This window comes from Pogona vitticeps, chromosome 1 (genome assembly GCF_051106095.1).
Source record: "Pogona vitticeps strain Pit_001003342236 chromosome 1, PviZW2.1, whole genome shotgun sequence".
Lineage (NCBI taxonomy): Eukaryota > Metazoa > Chordata > Lepidosauria > Squamata > Agamidae > Pogona > Pogona vitticeps.
The window spans coordinates 160,744,065-160,766,062 of record NC_135783.1 but is presented as its reverse complement, the minus strand read 5'-3'; the positions used below and the strand labels follow the sequence as shown (position 1 = coordinate 160,766,062).

General features: G+C 41.7%; 1 protein-coding gene across 8 annotated transcripts in view; it reads left to right on the top strand.

Annotated features, from left to right (window-relative positions):
- COMMD1 (copper metabolism domain containing 1) overlaps window positions 1-21,998 on the top strand; it is a 115,233-nt gene that overhangs the window by 16,491 nt on the left and 76,744 nt on the right. Inside the window, exon 1 of one of the 8 annotated variants that reach the window (XM_020790601.3) lies at window positions 38-4,423. The exons of 6 other annotated variants lie outside the window; for them this stretch is intronic. The gene's annotated coding sequence lies outside the window, so the exon portion shown is untranslated. Of the gene's footprint in view, window positions 1-37; window positions 4,424-18,904; window positions 18,965-21,998 lie in introns of those variants that run through there. One more of the 8 variants, XM_078377624.1, reaches the window with a different exon arrangement.

Here is a 21,998-nt window from a genome sequence, read left to right as displayed (position 1 = left end):
CTTTTTAAAGGCAAGAAGGATTTTGGTATTACTTTTTCAGTCTTCTAAGCTTCAGCATGAAGAGGCTCATCCAGCCACACTATTTTAAAAATCCATAATCTTTGAAACTCTTTAAAGCCTTTCTTAATGTAATTTACGCCCATTATGGAATGAATATAGAACTGCCTCTGAAATAAAGATATAAAACACATCAGAACTGTTTGTCTTTTATAACTTTTTTTACTGACAATTGTTTGGGATTGGATCCAGACATAGTTATAATTAAAGAAGGCCTATTGCCTAGATATGGTTTATATGGTGTTGTACAATTTCATTCTTAAGCAGAACAACAAGGAGGCATAAGGTTGTGAAACTACATTCTGAGTTCCTTGCAGTTTTAAGCATTGTGTTTTGTTTTGGTTGTTGTGGGTTTTTCGGGCTCTTTGGCCATGTTCTAAAAGTGGTTCTTCCTAACATTTTACAGTACCAGTCTCTGTGACTGGCATCTTCAGAGGACAGGAGTAGCACTATGTGCTCTGGTGCAGTTTGTTTGGGAGTTGAGTATTTATAGCTGTTGGATCAGCTTTTGTCCTTTTCAGGAAATGGGTGATTACGGTGATTAGGTGCATGATGAACATGCCCTAAAACAGTGGTTGGGAAACAGGGGTAAATTACCCCAAATGGGGTAAAAGTGAAAATCCTGGGGGTAATAAGCAGAGGAAAGTCTAAAACTTAACAAGGCCTGACTCCCTGAAGTGAAAAATACAGCGTGCAAAGGGTCAACGAACTCTACCCAGCCACAAGGACCGGTGATCACTACATACAAAAGACCAGCTAACGACACCCATCAATCACAGTGACAGATAATCTCTCCTCCTTATCACAACAATACACCCACAACAAAAACACATTGAAGTGGGGTTTTTTGCTCCAATAAAAGGACTTGTTCTTGCAAGCACTCATTGTGTCATGATGGAGAGGGTTGCGGAAGGTGCTCTCAGCCATCATAAGTTGGTTTTGAATTACAGTGGTGCCTCGCTTAATGAGCGCACCATTTAACGACGTAACGGATTAACGCCGCTATGCGGGGCACCACTGTACAGTAATGGCACATAATTAATTAAAATACACTTTTAGTGTGGACGGTAAAAAAAAGTTGGTCATAATACCATAACATTTCACATGGTGAAGTAATCACAATATCATGGCATCCTTGAAATATGTGGGAATGTTGCCTTTTGAACAGTACACCAAATCTGGTGGACAACACCCATAATCCTTTTCAGCATAACCATTGAAAATATTGTGAATAAACTCAATATTTCAACTCTAAACAGTGGAAAAATCAGGGTAACAACAAAGGCACATAAATACCGTTGCATGCATCCCTGCCCAGATTTCCAGACTCTGATCCCTATTGTCATCTTTAAATATCTGGGAAATATGTACGGTTGGAGGCCTATGAGTCTTACTCATCTCTAGATCTTTTGGGAACTATGATAAGTAATGTCACATGGCAAGAAAAGGAGTCCAGGATAGGTGTAAGTTTCTTTAAAAAGAAGAAAAATTCTAAAGGTGCAACAACAAACAGTTCCAGCAACAAAAGGTGAAAAAAGACCAGTGTTGCTTTAAGCTGAAAACAAGAAAGGACACAGAAAAAATGGAAGGTCAAACCACAAAGGAGTAGTACAGATAAGCAAAGAATTGCAGGGATGGTGTTAAGAAGGCAAAAACAGAATGAGCTAAGGTTAGCAAAAGACACTAAAAGTATTCTTGAAGTACATGCTTAGCAAAAGACAAGAGAAAAGAAGTAGTGATTTTAGCTACACATTGGAGATAGCAAAGTGAAAACAAGTGACAAAGAAAGGGCAGAGATGCTCAGTTCCTACTTCAGTTTGTGGTTTTTCCAACATACAGTCTATGACCCTCCGGACAGATGTAACGTACAAGTGGAAAGACAGGATTGCCACTTGAAATTGATAAACAAATACTGTAGTTAAGAACTAACTATTACTTTGAAAGAATTTGGATTTCCAGGACTGGATGAACGGCATCCAAAAGTATTGAAGGAACTGGGTGAGGAATTTTCAGAACTACTCCCTATTAATTTCTTGAAACCATAACATGGGATAAGCATAACATAATCATGGGGTGACGTGCCAGATGATTGGAGGAGAGGTAATGTCCCTATCTTCAAAACGACAAAAAGGAGGAACCTGGGAGCTGCAGACCAATCAGCCTTACACAAATCCCAGGGAAAATATGGAGCAGATTATAAAACTGTCAGTCTGAAAGCACCTTGAAAACAATGCAGTAATAACTAAAGCCAACACAGATTTGTCAGAAACAAATCCTGCCAAACTAATCTTATTATTTGATTAGGCGACCTCCCTGGTAAACTGTGGGAATGCATGTTGTCATAATATATCTTGTCTTCAACAAAACTTTTGAAAAAGTGGCCCATAATATTTAGATCAGCAAGCTAGTATGGACTGGATAGAACAACAATTACATTGGTCCACAGCTAGTTACAGAATCATAGGCAGATAATGCTTATCAAGGGTTCTTTCTCAGTCAGAGAGGAAGTAACAAGCATGGCCCACAGGCCTGGTGGGCTCACTTCTGGGCCTAGTGCTCTTCAACATTTTTGTTAATGACCTGGATGAAGAGGTGCAAGAAATGTGTATCAGATTTGTAGATGACACAAAACTAAGTGGACTAGCTAATACCTTAGAACAGTGGTTTCCAACTTTGGTTAACCCAGACTGCATCTCCCAGAAACCCCAGCCAACACTGCTGGGGGTGAAGGCTTCTGGGAACTTCAGTCCAAGAGCAGCACCCGTCTTTCCAAGAAGATTGAATTTTGTTTCTAAGAGATCTTAATGGGCTCTAGCACTGAGCTGAAAATAATAGAAGGAAAATTAACAGTTATAAGTACAAAATTCTACTCCTAGGAAAAAGAAACTAAAGGTATAGTTACAAGAAGAGGGATATTTGGCTCAATAATACTACGTTGTGAGAAGTATCTTGGATTTGCACCACCTGCAAAAGGGGAAATGCTGTTTTAGGCTGCATTTACAGAAGTATAGTTTCCAAATCCCATGAAGTACAAGCTCCTCTTTATTTGGCACTGGTTAAGCCTCATCTTGAGTATTGTGTCCACTTCTGGACACCACACTTTTAATAAAGATGTAGACAAACTGGAACAAGTTTGGAGGGGGACAACAAGGAAGATTAGGGGCCTGGAAGCTTAGTTCTATGAGGAAAAACTAAAAGAACTGGGCATGTCTAGTCTTGAGAAAAGAAGAATGAGGGGAGACATGATAGCATTCTTCAAATACTTGGAAGTCTGTCATACAGAGTAGTGGCGGGATCAGTTCTCAATTAGAGATGGAGATATTCATATTTGTTTATGAATACAAATATCCATGTCTCAGCTGCAACTAATGCAGTTCCCGCCCTCAGAACTGGCGCGTCCACTCATGCATCACCAGCATCCCACTCTTCCCGCCAATCAGGGAAGTAGCTCCTCTATCTCTTTGCTTGGCTGGCGACTGAGCAGTCGTGTGGGGAGACTCCTCATCCTGCCCCCTGCCTGGAGTGGCCAACCAAGCAAGGAGATGGCGGAGCTACTTCTGCAATTGGTGGGAAGAGTGGGACACTGGCAGCATGTGAGTTGATGGGCCAGTTCCAAGGGCCAGATCTGCATTAGTTGTAGCTGAGACCAGGATATTCGTATTCGTAAACTAATACAAATATCTGCATCTCTATTCTCAATCTTTCTAGAGTACAGGACAGAGGATCATGGGCTCAAATTACAGGAAACCAGATTTCAGTTGAACATCAGGAAAATCTTCCTAGCTGTTGGAGCAGTACAACAATGTAACCAATTACTTTGAGAGAGGTACTGAGTGTTCCAACACTGGAGACATTCAAGAGAAAATTAGCCATTTGTTGAATATATTTTAACTCAGATTTCTGCACTCATCAGAGGGTTGGACTCAATAACCTATGATTCTGTTATAAGCACAACTCAAGCATATACCCATCATGCCTGGGCAGAAAAAGAGGAGAATAGTGCCGAAGGAAAGCAGGACAGTGTCATCTTCTAGGGCAGTGATGGCGAACCTATGGCACGCATGCCACAGCTGGCACATGAAGCCCTTTCTTCTGGCACGTGACAAACCTTTTGAAGTGGCTGCAGCTGGGATTCTCTCTTCCTCTTCTGGGTCCTTTAACTTCCCGTCCGTCCCTATTAATCCCCCTGAAACTGCCACTTCCTGTTCCGATTCTGGTCTTCCGGGCGGCACGGCAGCCACTGGTTTCTTCCCCACCCCCTCATTTTGGGTACTCGAGCCGAAAAAGGTTTGCCTCCACTGTTCTAGGAGGAAGGCGAGAGCCATGGTGGTAGGCAAAGAGTGATGGGAATGCACCCAATAAGAAGGTGGGTACATTACTATACCTTTGTCAGAGGATGCGCTAAAGGGCAAACTGTTTCTTCAGTCATTTCCTTATTCTAACGATCCCTTGGAACCAAGCATTTTTTTAAAATAGCCAAGGATTTCCAGGGAGGCAGATTTCAGCAGATTTCTTCTGGAGGCAGTACTTTATAGACACTAATGGCAGGGCCTACTGTAGTTGAAAGTGACAGTGAACAAAGATAAATTCCTTTTTTACCATTCATGGAAAGTGTATCGTATTTCCACTGTTCCATGGATCAGAATAAATATATGCTGTTTATTACTATTTTGTAAAACGTTCTTGTAAAATATGCAGTAATTGGCTAAAGTAACCTTGGGTGATCACTGCTATACAGTGCTAAATTTAGCCAGAGAGAGCTGCAACTTTCTGTCCCTCGTGTCTTCAAAACATGAGCTGACCCGTCGTCTATTTTTAGCTTTCTAGTGAAACAAGATGAAACATTGAGGAGTAGACCAAAGCAGAAAGCAGTTTTCCCAGCATGCTTGTTCAAGTGTACTAATGAGTAGGCACTCATCTTTTTACAGAGATGGAAGGAGAATGGACACATGATCTGTCCAGGGCAGCAAAGGCCATCAGAAAATGCCGTTGCATCCTTTTTGTTTATTTCCCAAAGTGTTTATTTTTGCTCTTTTTGATTCCATTGAAATTGCAGCCTTTCAGACTCCAGATTACATATGCTTTATTCACTAACTGCATTTTTAACTTAATAAAACAGACCCCTCCATAGAAAGTACAACTTTACTAGTACTATACTATTAATCTGTTCTGTCCACATGGGCTTTATAGATAAATGTTAATACCCTGAATTGTACCCCCAACAAACTGAATATATGAAGCTGTTTCAGCGGCTTAGGGCGAGGTTGCATTACTGAAATACCTGGGAATACCTTGTAATATGCAGTAGTGTTGTTGAAATTGATTTAAAGTCACATCGCAGTCACATGGGGTAACTTTTAATCTGGGGGGAGTTTAAAGTGCTATACCAATGTCAGATTGTCAATTTAATTTGTGTTTATTTAAATCATTGCATTTCCTAGACACCTGCAGATTGTGATGTTTACCTAGCAAGTATTTAACTCTGTGTCATACCCAAGAAACCGATATTTTGAGTTACTGATTTTTGCTGTGTTACCATTTGTTAGGTGATCTTTCCTCCTGTTTTGTTTAATACTTCAAAGTGGCATAGCACTGAAATGATGCAGGTGAGCAGACAGGTAAGCTGGCCAAACAGCTGATTGGCCATGGCGAGGAAAGGAGAAGCCAGTCCCAGCTGCTGCAGAGAGCAGTCTTTGTTTTCATTTTTTATTATTCTTGCCTCTGACCTAGCATAAAACTATAGAATTTATAATGGTGGGAAGATAGTAAATAATATAGAAATCTCAAGTAAACTACTAAAAAATAAAAACAAGGCAGAAGTGGGGGATCTGTTGGATGAAAAGTGGAAGCACAAGGTGGTTAAGGCCACTGAAACCAAAGAGTCATAGAATGGATTTTGCTTGCTGCTCTGAACTGAGGAACTTAGAACTCAGTCTTACACATTAATCCATATAGTTCAGTTCTTTCTGCTCTAGCAACTGTTCTCAAACATTTCATATAGTTCTCAGACTAGTTTTAAGTTGTCAGGAACTAAATCCAGGACTTTTTATGTGCAAATTACATGCTCTGTAATTAAGCTGCAGCACAGCCTCGAGAGAGCTGATACCAGGCAATCATGTTTGAGGTTAAAGGTCCATAGTACGGAATTACTACAGAAAAGGCTCTTGTGAATATCCACTGACATTTAAAGGCCAGAAACAGGCCTGTGAAAGAGAATTTGCCACAAAAAAAAGAACTAAAGTGGTGCCTCGCACAGCGAGGTTAATCCGTTCCGGATTAACCCTCGCTGTGTGAAAGCATCGCTGTACGGGAAGGAAAAAGCCATTGGAATGCATTAAACTTAGTTTAATGCGTTCCAATAGCAGCTTTACTCACTGTACAGCGATGCTTTTCCAATGGCCGGCAGCCATTTTCGCGCCCTCCCCTCGCTTAACGAGGGCACGAAAACGCTGCGCACAGCCATTTTGGGGCTTCTGGCGGCCATTTTGGACCCGCTGAACAGCTGATCGGCGGGTCGCAAAGCGAAGGTTGGTAAGCGAACCGCTTACCGACCTTTGTTCTGCGATTTTGCCCTATGCAGGCATCGGTATGCGATCGCATTTGCGATCGCAAAACCGGCCTTGTAGAGCGAATTCATCGCTCTATGGTGCACTCGTTGTGCGAGGCACCACTGTATTAAAAATCAGCCAGAGAGAAACCTCTGAAACTACTGTCAAGATCATCTAAGGAAAAACAGTCTCCACTACCATAGGTTTGGCCTTTTAAGGATTTTAAAGACTAAAGTCAAGGGCTAGAATCCTGTTTGTCATCAGCAGAGCATGACATCCTACTGGTTTAGTAACAGGATCTCCCATTGTGTGTAAGAGTTGCCTTTACACGGGCAGAGAATCCATTGCATTTTGCTAAGCTGTCCTTGTACAAAAAGATATTGGATACATCCTTGTGCATACCCTTTAAAAGTTTACTTGGAACAGGATTCTGGCCAACACTTGAATTATGTGTTTGGTGACATCAGCCATATCATGGGATGCTGCTTTCTGCACTATTTGTAATTTACTGGTGTTTCCAAAATGCGGCATGGCCACATCACATTGCAGTAATCTAGTCTGGGTATTGTCACAGCTTGTACAACTGTGGCCATACCATCTCTCTTCAAGAATGGAGGTAGTTAGACTATTGACCAGTGTTCCTAAAAAGTTCTAGAAGTTGTGGATACTATCTTTGTATCTATCAGCAGTGGTGAATTTTCCAACAGCTTGAGAACCTGCTTCTTAAGGGCCTAGTTTGGAATTTTTTGCATAGTGTTCTCGTTCAAGAAGTCCTGAGCAACTACTGCTGTCTTCTCTGGTCTTGACTTTTGAGTTTTTACACTAATACAGCCCATTACTGACTCCAGATACCTGTAGCTGATGAGAAAAAGTGTCATCTATCAACTGACTCCAAAATACTAGGCAGTTCCCATCAGTTTCCTTATGCGTACACATTCAAATCTAGGATCCCATTCTCAGTCTTAGTAGTAAGTGTATGCATAAGGTGGTCTAGCATAATATTGTAAGCCTTTATTGTGATGTCATAATCTGATATATTTGTGCACATTTATTTATTTGAATGCTGGATGCTGACAAAGATCTGTTTGAGCTTTTTAGAGCTCTTGAAGCAAAGCATTTTAAAAAATACTTAATTTTATTTCATTTGATGTCGTATCATGTCATTTATATTCCACTTTCCCAGTGCAGGTCTCAAGGTAGCTCACGACATGAATTCAAAAACAGCAGCTGCTAGAAATAGAATTATTATACTAAAAATGATTAAAAATTTTTATCATATTAAAAACAAGTACCAAATTAAAACCATTTAAAAACTATTTTACAAATTAGCAAGAGAAGTGGGAAAAGTATAATACCTACTATTAAAAGACCCTTCCCCAGCAGTCAGTCAGTGGCCAGTCAAAATCCTGCCTAAACAGAAAAGTCTTTGCCAATTCCCAGAAGGACAACAAGGAGGGCACCTGCCTAGGGTCCTTTGGAATAGAATTCCACAGCTTGGGAGCTTCTACTGAGAAGGTGTTATGAAAACATTAGAGAAAAAGAGAGCCTGTACAGCAGTGCACTGCTAATTATAGCAGCAGCAATAGTTATTTTTTTATCAATATTCAGTAATTCAGCCAGTCCTAGTGTTAACTTTATGAACCCTATAATGTTTTAAACTTGCCAGTTGTAATGAAAGGAAACCTGATAGAATGGAGGAGGTCAGGATGTGGTTATCTCGAGACATGCTCTCTGTAGACAAGACAGAGAGATTGAAAGTGATGTAGCTGTTTAATGCCGGGGAAGGCTTGGAATCAGTTAAACTGGGAATCTTATGAAAGACAAACCTTTCCACATAATTCTTAGACGTTAACATCAGGCCAGAAAAAAAAAATTAATACTTGTGACATAATCATTGTCCTCTTGACCTAAATGCTGAAGATGGTCTTGTGATTAAGGAAGAAACCAAGGAGGCTTCTAAAACATAAGGTGTTGTAAGTCTGGGTGACTTCAGTTATTTCATAGACAACAAAAAAGGTGGGGCTATTCTATTAGGAGCAACATTTCTTGTGCCCTAATTGGTTAAAACCCCATGAAGGGTGAAGTGGGTATATTGGTTAGGTTGCTGGACTTGGATATCTAGGTTGTAGTTAGAGATGGAGGTATTCGTATATGAATACTAATACCCCTGCACAGCTGGAGTTAAGGACAGTCCAGCCCCAGGGACTGGGCCCTAGTTAACTACAGTTGTATTTGAATACCCCCATCTCTTGTTAAAGTCTTTAGTGAGCTATAAAATTCACTGGATGACCTGGGCTAGTCATTTTCTCTTCTCCTGACCTACCTCACAGGGTTGCTATGAAAACAGAGGAAGAAAGTCATATACTGTATACTATTATGTTCAGCTCATTGGAGAATAGACAGGGTAGGAATGTAACAAATACATAAAATAAGTCACGAGTCGCCTCTTCTACATGATCACACATGTTGGTCCTGTCTGCCTTCCATTGTCATAGGAGGTGCAGCTGGTGGGTCAGTAACTAAAGACTTATCTGGAGTGGCACTCAGGTTACAGATTTCTTGACTTCGGAGAGCTTGTCCCGCTAGCTGTCAGTAGAAGTTTTTAAAATGCCATTTTAAGGGTTTGTTTTTAGTTCTTGACTTGCTACAATTGTTTCTTGGCTGGTTGTGGTTTTGTGAGGGTAGTTAACTGTCTTGAAAGTTCCTTTTTAGGGCTGGAAAGGTAGAGTATAAATTCATTTGTAAATAGAATGAATGTGTATGTCATCAATGCTTATGCAACTTGAAGAAGTGAACATTTGTTCAAATAACTTGGCACCAAATTCTGCAGCCACTGATCCACTCAGCTGACTCCCTGCTTAGCTTGTTTTCCAGATTAAACTCCTGGTTTTACCTTTCTTTGCCATTGAAAAGTCAGATGTGGATAGAAAGAAGGGAAAGGTGTTGGGATCGGTGCATGAGAAAAGCTGCCTGTGGGGAAGTCTTCGAATGTTTGTTCTCATGGGAGCCTTTTCATTGAAACAAGTTGTTTGTCTAAGCAACATGCTTTACAGAGAACCATTGTTTCTTCCTATGGCCACAAAATCAAACTTTGGACAGGAGGATTCTCTGTAGATAGACAACTCGTTATGTGAACTTGCTGCCACACAAAGCTTTCTTGTGTTGCTTTATTGTTCAGGTAGACTTGCTGTTGTGCACAAGTACATACATACATATAAACTTTATTGTTTCTGGCCATAGACCTTTACAATATTGTTTCTACTGTAGCATATAAAATCCAAATAAAGCAGGTAATCACCTTAAAATCATTAAAACCACTAATTATCTTAAAACCATTAAAACCATTAAAACCATTAAAAACCAATAAAACCAATAAAACCCAGTCTAGAAATATTGTCATTATGTAAAACGTCAATCCACTAGATACAGCATTTATGTGGCATTATGATCCCTGACAAATCGAAGCCTCAGCTTCTTAGCTGCTAGTGCAAATTGTGCTACAGCATATGTAATGTACAACTGTGCATCAGCAAGCAAACCTACTACTGTTTCAGTGGTATTACAGTTAAAATACATCGGAATGATGGGTGATAGAAATCTTTCTCTAGGATTTTTATAGAGAGGACAGAACAGTAGGTAATGAGTTAGATCCTCAATTTGGTTGCAGCCGAAGACACATTTCCGTTCCTCGACTGGGATTCCTTTATATCTCCCTTCGAGATATGCTGAAGCCATCTGTCCAAATCTAAGTTCCGTGAAAGCTCTGCGAATCTGGGGAAAAGTCAATGATTCAAAATATTTTGGCTTTGCATGATTCACCTGAAGTTGAGGATACCAGGTGAAAAAACGGGACCCAACAATAGCTGCCCTATCCTGGCTAGCATCAAGATCAAAGATCCAGTTCCTAAGATCGCGAGAGCTTAAACTAAGGAACTTTTCCATCAAAAGGTTATAGACCTTTAATTTTTGGTGACATTGTTGTGCCCATCCACCAGACTTTAGTTGTTCTAACCAACAGCACTTTGTCAGGGAGGAGTCCTCCAAACTGTTCAGTCTATGCCAATATCTAAGATAAGCCAGATCAATTCTGGAGGCAATTGAGGGTAGGCCTAACTCAGCTCTGAGGTGAGCTGAGGGAGTTCCTGGGGGGAGACCCAGTATCAGCCTCATAAATTTGTTCTGTAAGATTTCTAGTTTGGGCTTGGCTGCCTCTCCCCATAGTTCTGTCCCGTAGAGCATCTGTGCTATAATTTTAACAACGAACACCTTGAGAACGGGATTTACCAACTGGCCTCCTCTGCTGTAGAAAAACCTTTTTAATTGCCCTATTGATCTGGTACTCAGTAAGATTGTAGCATTTAAATGCTGTCTCCAGGAGAGTTTCTCAGAAAATTGAATGCCCAAGTATTTAAATGAGTGTACCTGCTCTATAGTATGCCCATCCAGAGACCAGTTATGCTTAGGGGCTCTCTTCCCACAGACCATAATTTTTGTTTTGGTATAATTGATTGTTAACCGTTCCTCTTTACAGAGCTGCCCAAATTTGGCCAGCATTCTTTTAAGACCAATTTTATTCAAAGACAGCAAAACCAGGTCATCAGCGTAAAGCAGTATTGAAATCTTCCTACAGCCAATGGCTGGAGGGAAGAATGTGGGGGAAGCCATTTGAGGGATAAGGCTGTTTATATAAAAGTTGAAAAGAAAAGGTGCTAAAATACAACCTTGTTTCACCCCTCGTGTAATGCTGACCCGTTGTGACAGAGTTCCCTGTAAGCCTATACGCACTTGCATCGTATTTTCTTTATGTAGTAGCTGTATGAGCCACAGGAGTCTCTTATCAATGTTTGTTTTTTCCAGTTTATACCAAAGGCGTTCTCTATCTATCAGGTCAAAAGCTGATGAAAAATCCACAAAGGCAGCGTAAAGATATTTGTTTGGAGGTTTGGTGTATTTACTAATTACATGTTGTAGAACAAAGGCTTGGTCTATTGTGCTTCTGCCTTTTCTGAAGCCTGCCTGTTCTTCGAAGATGATAGAATGTTTGTTGTCCCAATCTAGGAGCCTATTCAAGAGGTATCTGGCATAAAGTTTAGAGGCCACATTGAGGAGACTGATGGGTCTAAAGTTACAAGGGTCTAAAGGATCTCCTTTCTTAAAAATTGGCACAACAATGCTAGTTTGCCAACCTGCAGGAAGGTTGCCTGTACTATTGATGTAGGTGAATAGACTGGCTAGAATGGGAGACCACCACTGAATGTCAATAGCAAAGACCTCAGCGGGGATCATATCTTCACCAGGCGCCTTGCCATTCCGGAGAGTTTGAATCAGGTCCCCAACTTCTTTGGGGGAAACAGGTGGCCATTCAGGGGAATTAGAGAGGGTCTCATGAGTAATATTTCTATGAATACTACCCCCAAAAATGCGACTGAAGTGGGAGACCCATACCTCTGGCGTGATGGAGTTGGCAATCTCAAAGGCTTTCTGTGAGAAGCCTCTTTCTATCTGCTTCCAGAATTTGGGGTCATTACCCTCAATGAGGGCCTGGCCCAAAGATTTCCAATTCTCTAAATAGAAAGCCTTCTTTTTTCCTCTAAGCAGAGATTTATATTCTTTCCGTAGATGTAGCAGGGAAGCTGTAGCTTTGTCAGTGCCGATATGTCTCGCCTGTCTTGTTGCTCTGCTCAGCTCTTTTTTCTTGGTCTTACATTCCCTGTCGAACCAGGACCATTGAGCTTCAGACATTCTTTCTGGGTGTGTAACGGTTAGGTGTGGTTTAAGTGCGAGAATTATGTCCTGGTAGACCTTGCAAATATTCTGGGTCCCCAGAAGAGCATGTTGTCGTAGCTCTTGGAGTTTACTGGTGCTCAGCATCTGCCTTATACTGTCATCAGTTTTAATAGACCATTTAAGCCTTTTCTCACCTAGAACGTGGCCTGGCATTTTATGGTCTGTTAATACCCCTGACTGGTTTTGTTGGAATCTTAAGGACACTCTGAGAGGGAGATGGTCACTTTCTGGCCTGTCATCGATTGCTAGAGAATATACATAAGGGAGGACAGGAGAAGATCCTATAACATAGTCTACCACACTAGCACCCTTATCTGTTAGAAAAGTGTAGTAGCCATTTGAGGTGTCCAGGTAAGAGCCATTTAGGCATACAAGATGGAGTTTGTAGATCAATTGAAAGAGGAATTTGCCATAGTTGTTGATTACCTTGTCTTGGGAGGTTCGGGCGGTGCTTTTATCCATATCAAGCTCCAAGCCAATGGCTTTTTCCATCATATAAACACTGTTTCCCATTCTAGCATTAAAGTCACCACAAATTAGAAGAGGATAGTTGGGATATTCAGAAAGTAATGTATCAAGAATGTCCTCCAATTTAGCCCAAACCTCTGAGGCAGTACCAATTATTCTCGGTGGGAGATAGACATTGACACAGATCAAAGGACATGGTTTGCAGCCATGTATTGTTAGAACTTGCCAGTGGCTAGAGTTCAGTTCAGCTATCTCTGTTGCTATCAAGCCAGTAGTGGAGGAAATTGAAATAGCCAAGCCCCCACTTCCTCGTCCTGAAGCTGAATTTTTTTGAGCTGGGAATTCCCATGTCCTATATCCCTGTAAATTTAAAGAGTCTTTCTCCAGAAGCCAAGTCTCTTGCAGGCAAAGTATGTCAAATGTCTGGAGGTACTGTATGAAATCTGAGTCAGCCAATTTATTCTTCCATCCTGCAATATTCCAAGATAGCAGATTCAGAGGCTGGCATTGTATCTTATCTGGTGTTAGTCAATCTTGGGAGAGGGCAGCTAGAGGGGCATATCTGTTGTCCAGGTGCCAATCAGACCTACTGGAAGTTCTGAGGTGACTGGGTAGGTGGCTCTTCCCCTTGGAGGCTTGATACATTCTGTGACTACTGGGAGACTTATTGACACCAATCCTTGGAGCCTCTCTTTTTTGTATTCTCTGGCTGTTACGTATATTTGTGAAACCACGGGGTTGATTGATCAAGATATTATTGGGGGCAGATACAAAAGGTGGACATACGTCTTTCCCTCTGTAGTTTAAGTTAGGCTCAGGGGGTGTAGCACCAGCATGAGTGGGGGCATTTCTCCTGTGCCTGGAGTACTCATAATTAAAAGAGGGCTCAGCAGTTCTTTCTGATTTTCCATGAGGTGTTGGAATCCTTTGAAAATTTACATTGAGTCCAGATTCATCAACCATTACCCTCCCATCAAAAGTACCCCTATGATTCTCATCATACTGCTGTCTGTTTGTTTTGAATGGTCTTTGCAAGTTTTGTTTTGCAGTTAACTTAAAATTTGGCTTACGGTGTATTATATGCGTTCCCCATTTGAAAGATATTGGTATGTCTTCAAACTTATATATTAAGCTCCAAAAATGATAAGCATGTCCATATTCTTTAAATGACAGATGCACTCTCCCCCTCCACATCTTAGGCTTTCTAGGATATATACAGGAACAATGCATATACATTAAGGGACCCCAATCTTTACCCAGAATGTCCAAGATATCCCGTGTTACATCGGTGTTAGTTTTCCACGTATTATTGGACCTTTTTAGAGGCCAGTTGTATATAGTAATGTGACTCACAGTGTTAGTTGGTGAGACTGTAGTCTGTGGCTTCTCTGTTCCGGAGTTTACTTTAGTAAGAAGTCGTAGGTAGGTATTGTCCGGCTGTGTGTTGTCCCTATCTATAGGAGCTATAAATGAGGACTGTGGGCCATTTACGTCTGGGGTAGCATCTTGCCATTCATCAATTACTATGAAGTCTGCATTTGAAAGGGTTAGGTTCAGGTCCTCAGTAGTTTTGCTTGCATTGCAGTTCTCAGCCTGAGTCTCTGGAACCTTTTCAGAGTTTGCGGCCAACTCTGTGTCCACCAACCTCTGAATAAGATGCTCTTCTTTTTGAGTTAGGCTGGGATTATTCTTGTTTATTTCTAGTATATGAGTCCCACTTCCTGAGTGATGGAAGTCTGAATCTGGATTAGGGAATGTCCGGGGGGGTGCTGCTGTCAAAATCCCCGTTTCTATCAGGGTGGCTATGAGTTGGAGAGTTGCTTTCAGGTCAAATATTTCTTGATGCAGTGCATGAAGTTTATCGAAGATGCTCTGAGTTGATTTTGCAGATAGGAAGCACTGGTCCCGCAATTGATTGTAGATAATTTTGATGTCCTCATTCTCAAGCCCACAAGATTTGTCTATCTGTTCTTCTATAGATACATTCCTTGGCTCGGTGTCTGATAAATTTGGATTTTTCTCAGGCAGGTCTGTTGATAAAATTGATGACGTTTCCTGCAATCCTGGGTCCACTGACCAATTACCAATCAAGTAGCCAAAAGGGTCTTCAGCCACCTCATTTCTTTGGGAATCTCTGGTGGTCATGTTCAAATTTTGATTGTTTGAGATAGATGGGGTACTTGAGACATATTCCCTTGGAAACCTTTGCCCAGTGGAACTGGAAAAGTCCTGTTGATTAATGGAGGTTAAAGGCACACAGAAGTCTAGTATAGCTCTTTGACTTTTGCTTCTGGGAGCACTGTTACTTCCAGCACGAGCTTTCTGGGCTCTAGTAACAACCATTGATAGTGATTGTACGTGCTGTTGAATCTCAGCTGCAGCCAGAAAAGTTAGAGCCGTCTGCAAAACCTAGCACAAGTCCTAGTGTGGTTTCTTTATTTCTTTATTACCTTGCCTTCTGTGGTGTCTCCTTATCAGATAGCTCAGGCAACTCCCAATATTTGACATCAAAGTTTCTTTAAACAACTCACAGTATTGCAGCGTAGTTCCTGCCCGGCCTTGAATTTTCCTTGAAAGAGTCTCAGTCCTTTCCAAACATTGTGTTGCTGATAAACTCCCCCGGGAGACTCAACGCTTCTTCCTCTCTATGGCTCCAGGCACCACCGGTAAGCAAAGTTCTTTAATAAAACAACTTGAGCAGTTGAATACTTTGTAGGTATTAAAATAAGGATTAAAGATTAAAAAGGGAGCAGAGCTTGATATCAACGCTGTTCCTCCCTCAAACCGGAACCGGAAGCCCGTTGTGCACAAGTAAACAGGCAAGCAAGGCTGGTGGGGAGTTCAAAGGTCAGGAACTGCCTGAAATTCTGCATCATGTATCATCCATAATTTTTCTGTCAAAAATAGCTTCAGCTAGTCTGCATTAATGGGCTTCAATAAGTCCAGTCAATAATTACCCTGGGCAAGCCTGACAGCCATGTTTGCATTTCTCAGTGCTGTGATACAGTAAACAGTAAACATTAAACTCAGCCTTCCATCCTTCCGAGGTCGGTAAAATGAGTACCCAGCTTGCTGGGGGGGCAATGTGTAGCCTGTATAATTAAAATTGTAAACCGCCCGGAGAGTGCTTGTAGCGCTATGGGGCGGTATATAAGTCCAATAAATAAATAAATAAATAAATAAATTGTAAGTGGCTTCAGAGTTTGGTTTACTGTGACTGATTTCCTGAACCAATTGAGAAGAAGTTGGTCAGTACTTTAGTCAGGAAATAAATGCACCTGGGACTCAAGACTGGCAGGGAGATTATACAGTACTTTGCCCACTGTGTTTTTATGACTTCATCTTTAATGGACTAAATAGTAAATATCTTTCATATTCTATTTCATATTGTTTAACTGTCACAGTTATACAAATAGCTAATTGATTAAAGCCTGCAATTAATATATTACCAGGCAAAGGGAATAATATATAACACTCATAACACTCTGCTAAGTAGATACAAAGACAGTTGTGAGATTAAGACAAGTAGATAGGGTACAGCTCCAATACCGTTGGACTGTAATTCTCATCAGCCTAGGTCAGCATAAGTAATAATGAGAAATTCTGGGAAACGCAGTCCCAACAACATTTGCAGGGCCACCCTTTGTCTACTCCTGTTATACTAAAGCACCTACCACTGGTGCCTGACCATAGCAGCAAAAGCTTGCAGAGATGTGTTAGCATGAATATGAATGCAGATCAGATCCTGAAAAAACAAATGTGCAACATGCTCATCTGCTAAGCTCCCTGTGTAAGACCTCAAGCTGGGCTAGAAAATGAATTGGCCATGTTTGCTCATGACTAACGTTCCCTCTATTTTTCTGAAGCACTACACAGGGACTCTGCCCCACATACGCGGAGTTCCAGCTGCAACTGGAAGCAAATGGGCAGCAACACTGACTTGGCTGTGCCTGCCTAATGCAGCGCTGTGTGCCTATGTGGCTTAAAAGGAACATTGCTCATGACAAAAGTGGACAGACAGTTCACCACGGAGTTAAGAAAAGAAACTGATGGTGCAGAACTCCAAAAAAAAAAAAACTCTCCAAACTGATAGTAGGTATGAACATTACATAGGAAAAATCAATGTAAATAAACGGATGCATAGTGGTGGTGAGCAGGAGGGAAATCACAGCTTCACATGTACAGTGTATTCACAGGGTTTAAGCTGGCAGCATATGACAAAGACAGGAGTTCGTATAGATAACGCGATAAAAAATCTCAACCCACCCAGTTATATATTGTTTTTGTTGTTACATGTTGTCACATTGCTCCAAGTTATGAGAACCCCGTGAATGAGCAATCTCCGAAATGTTTTATCCTCAGTAGACCTGCTTAACTCTTGCAAACCCAAGTCTGTGGCTTCTTTTATGCAGTCCCTCTCATATTTGGCCTTCCTCTTTTCCTGCTGCCTTCAGTTTTTCCTGATGTTAGTATGTTTTGTAGTACCATATTTTTCATTGTATAAAACAACACTTTTCCCTAAAATAATTAGAGGAAAAATTGAGGGTCGTTTTATACATGGAAGGCAGCAGCAGGAGGCAGAGATGGAGGCAAAGGAGCAGCTGTGCTCTGCTGCCTCTCGCGGCTGCCCATTGACTGCTGCTGCTGCCTTCCATGTATAAAACGACCCTCAATTTCCTCCTGCCAGGGTTTACCTCCAGCTCACGTTGCTGCCTTGTCCCGTGCCTGAAGGAGACAATCACTGGAGGAGGCAATCCGACGGCGGCAGCAGTCAATGGGCAGCAGTGAGAGGCGGCCGAGCGTGGCTACTTCTTTGCCTCAGTCTCCGCCTCCTGGTGCTGCTGCAGTCTCCTCCAGCACCACTTATGTGGTTCCAACCATAATGGTTTCTTTATATAAAAACTCATATCTTGACTTAACATAGAGTTCTGGTCAGAATATTTTGCAAAATCCTGCTGTACTCTCACTCTCTGCAAAGGGTGTTCCCAGCTCTTTGCCCAACATGGCTTCCTCCTTGGTCCATGCACTCAGATAAGACTTCGGGGGAGGGAAGCAGCTTCCAATGACTTCTCTCCCCTTTCTGTTGCCTCTGTTGCTTCAGATGCCGCTTTTCCTAGTGGACTGTCTTTTTGTCCCCTACATTGGGGGCCTCGAAACCTAGGGGCCCCAGTCAGTTTCAGGAGCTATCCCAAAACCCAACCAGTCTTGCCACAAAGAAACCTCACCCTCCAACAATTTCACTTTCTTCATTGTCAATGTTAAAATTGTGTACTTCTGTAATCATTATTTTTGCCTTCTTAATATTTATTTAATATGCTTTGGCACTTCTTTCTCTTTCATTCAAAAATCTTTACATGCCATTGCTGGTTTCTGCCAGTAAGACTATGTCATCTGCATTATCTTACATTATTGATGTGTCTTCCATCAGTGTTCCCTCCTCTTTCATCTGAGTCTCATCCAGCTTCCTATATGATATGTTCTGCATACAAATTGAACAGATAGAAAGATAAAATGGACTCTTATCTGACATCTTTGCCTATAGGAAACCACTCTGTCTCTCCACAATCTGCCCTAACGGTAGCTTCTTGCCCTCAATACAGGTTAGATATCAGGACAATCAAGTGCTGAGGCACATCCATTTTTTTCAGAAAAGTCCATAGCTTCTCATGAGTCAACAGGTTTGCTGTAGTCTATAAAGCATAGATAGACTGATCTTCTGAAATTCTTTGGTATGATCCAGTAAGCATCACTTTGCTTTCATGGGAAATTAGAGCAATGCCCCTATAGTTACAGCTCTTCTTGGTATTTTCTGTCTTATGGACTGGAATGTTTTTGTTTTGTTTTGTTTCCCATATTTGCTGGCATATTCTGTTGCAGTTTTTTCAACCATGCATGCTGCCTTTAGCAGATTTGGGTGGGAGGGACCTTTCTGGACTTGGGTGTATGTCAGTCTTTTCAGCACTAATCAGTTGTTCCTTCTCTGCCTCTGAATTCATAGACAACTCTACCTCTTTGCTTTGTGTCTTTTCATCTCCCTAGGGTCTGTGAAGTCTATTGCTGAAAGCCGTTATGTTTGTCATTGTGCTGTTTGATCACAACTTTAGGTAAAGAAAATGGGTTATATTATTTCTATACTTAATGTCTCAGAGTAAGTTATTGAAACTGTAACTGCCAGTTAAAGGGGGTGGACTACTTCTGCTCTATGAATCCCTTCACTTCTGCTGCACACCTAGGGGAATTTTATCAAAATTCAAAAATCTGCAACGTACCATATTTTTCGCTCCATAAGACGCACCTCTCCATAAGACGCACCAAAATTTTAGGAGAAGAAAACAGGAAAAAACTCTGTTTTCTTCTCCTAAAAAATTGGTGAGCCTTATGGAGAGGTTCGTCTTATGAAACACACCCTAGGACCCTTTGGAGGCTCACCCAGCCCCCCCCCCCCCGGGGGCAGAGGGGGCGAAATCGCCACCTTCAGAGACTCTTCCGAAGCTTCCCAAGTCTCAAAAGAGTCCCAGAAGGTGGCGATTGGAGGCTCTCGGACCCTTGGGAGGCTCCCCCACCCCCCATGGGGCCAGTGGGGGCGAAATTGGCAGCTTCCAGGACCCTTTTGAGGCTTCCCAAGAAGGTGGCAATTTCGCCCCTGCTGGACCTGGGTGGGTGGGTGGAGCCTCCCAAGGGTCCTGGAATGCAGACTCGGACCCTTGGGAGGCTTACCCCCCCCCCACGGGGCCAGTGGGGGTGAAATCAGCAGCTTCCAGGACACTTTTGAGGCTTGTAAAGCCTCAAAAGGGTCCTGGAAGCTGGCGATTTTGCCCTCGCTGGCCACATGGGGGTGTGGGGAGCCTCCCAATGGTCTTGGAAGGCAGACCCAGACCCTTGGGAGGCTCCCCCCACGAGGCTAGTGGGGGTGAAATCGCCAGCTTCGCTCCATAGCGACCAAGCAGTCGTAAGATTGAATCCACACGGCGGAGTGAACGCCCGTTGCTTGTCCCAGCTCCCGCCAACCTAGCGGTTCAAAAGCATGCAAATGCGAGTAGATAAATAGGGACCACCTCGGTGGGAAGGTAAACAGCGTTCCGTGTCTAAATCACACTGGCCATGTGACCACGGAAAGATTGTCTTCGGACAAACGCTGGCTCTATGGCTTGAAGAGCGGGATGAGCACCGCCCCCTAGAGTCGGACACGACTGGACAAAAAAAAAATGTCAAGGGGAACCTTTACCTTTACCAATAGAGCAAAAGATACGGTATTATTTTTAGGATTTTGACAAATTCAATCTTGAAACAGTTCTATCAATATTTTACCTCTGGTGATTTATTCATCTAAATTCTTTCAGAGCAACTTCACTTTCTAAAATTGCAGGTTCTTTATCATGGGATTCTTCTTCAAAGAAATCTATCATTATTTTATCTGTCATGTACAGTTCTTCAGTGTATTGTTTCCACTTTCTCTTTATTTCATTCAGGTCAGGTAGTAGGCTACCATGTTAGTCTTTTAGCGCTCCTAATCTAGCTTTAAATATCTCTTTGATTTCTCAGATTTTCTGGAAACAATTTCTTGCTTTTCCTCTTTCCTTGTTCTCTTCTATTTGTACTAGTTTACAACGAATGAAGAATCAAAATTTCTATGACTTTCTAAAAGAGCTCCCAAAACAAAAGAAGAGTGTTCCATTTGGCAAGGGAATTTGAAAAGGATTATAAGCTCTCCAAACCCAGCATGCTGTAGGAGCAAAACCAAACCAGAAAACATGTTAATGGAAAGAATTGAGTAAATAAAGTACTGTAAAGTCTTATGGTCCTTTAAGCTAACAAGTTTAATTTGCATAAGATTTTATGGCCTGTTCCTAGCTGAATAGTTCAATGAGTGACCACAGAGGAAAGGTTGTGATTTTGGTAAGTCGTCCTGCTTTGTGAGTCGTCAAATGTTGATGACTCACAAAGCACAAAGTTGTCCCCATAAACTGACAAATAATGAATTTATTTGTCAATTCATGGGAGGTTACTATTAAAAAAAAACTCCCCTGCTTCTCCCCCGCTGCCAAAAATTGTAGAAGCTACTCACTCAAGAATGCTTCTGAGTCTTTTTCCTTTAGAAGCTCCAGCACAGAACACAAACAGCTGGTGGAACAACAACACCCTCTTTTATTATCCTGTTACAAGAGAGAAAGTGGTAAGCCTGGATTTGCCTTAGATTAAAGTTCTCTTCAACAGGGAATACTTCAAGTTAGGTCATGGTATCTGAGAGCAGGACAGACTGGTTCCTGCCCTGAACTGGAATCTCCCAACTCTGCCATCACTACAGCTTTTGAATCATGCTTGAGGACAGAATCTGTGAAGTGCAAATTGCCTCTCCCCCTCCTTTCAGTCAGCCTGGACTGTGAGCACTGAACAATGTCTACCTAAGTGTTCAAATTCAGCATTGCTTCCTCATGAGTAAACCAATTTTGTGCAGCCAATGTAACCTTTACAAAGGTTCAACTGCAAGAGGAGTCTTAATCTTTTTTTCGGTTTTTTCATTTTTACTGTACGTCTGACAGATACTTTCTAAGGGAGCTCAGCTACACATGAATCATGGCCTCATGTTGCCTGATCATTGTAGGTATGACTTAGCCCCAATGTAGTCCTAAGGATCTCAAGCTCCACCCCAATTCCAAGGAACATGAGCGCACCCAATAAACTTTTGTGTTTTGTTCCCCTTGCCTTCCTCTACCTGGACTATACGAAAATCTCATTTCAGTAAGAGCAATTGGACATTATGTGAATAGAATTCTAATTAAATCCGTCTTGATAAAGTCACTGTTTCCCCTCCTCCTTTCTGTTTCTCCCTGCTTCCAAGAGAGCCAAAGGGACAAACAATTGATACGGTACATAAAGCTGAATTGTTTTTGTTTCTCCAAGCCCTTGATTTCATTGTATTACAGATTGGCAGCAATCTGCCATTTAGAGGGTTTGCTAAAGAAAATGCCTACACGGCCTAGCATGGCAAATTCCTGGATCACAGCCATAGCTGTGACAAGTAAAGTTCTGTTTCTGGAAACTAAGAGGTTTTTCCTCTCTGGATTCTACCAATTGTCCTTTTTTCAGTGGTATTATATGCTTGTCAGATTCTATTTTTCAAAGAACAGAATGAATTTA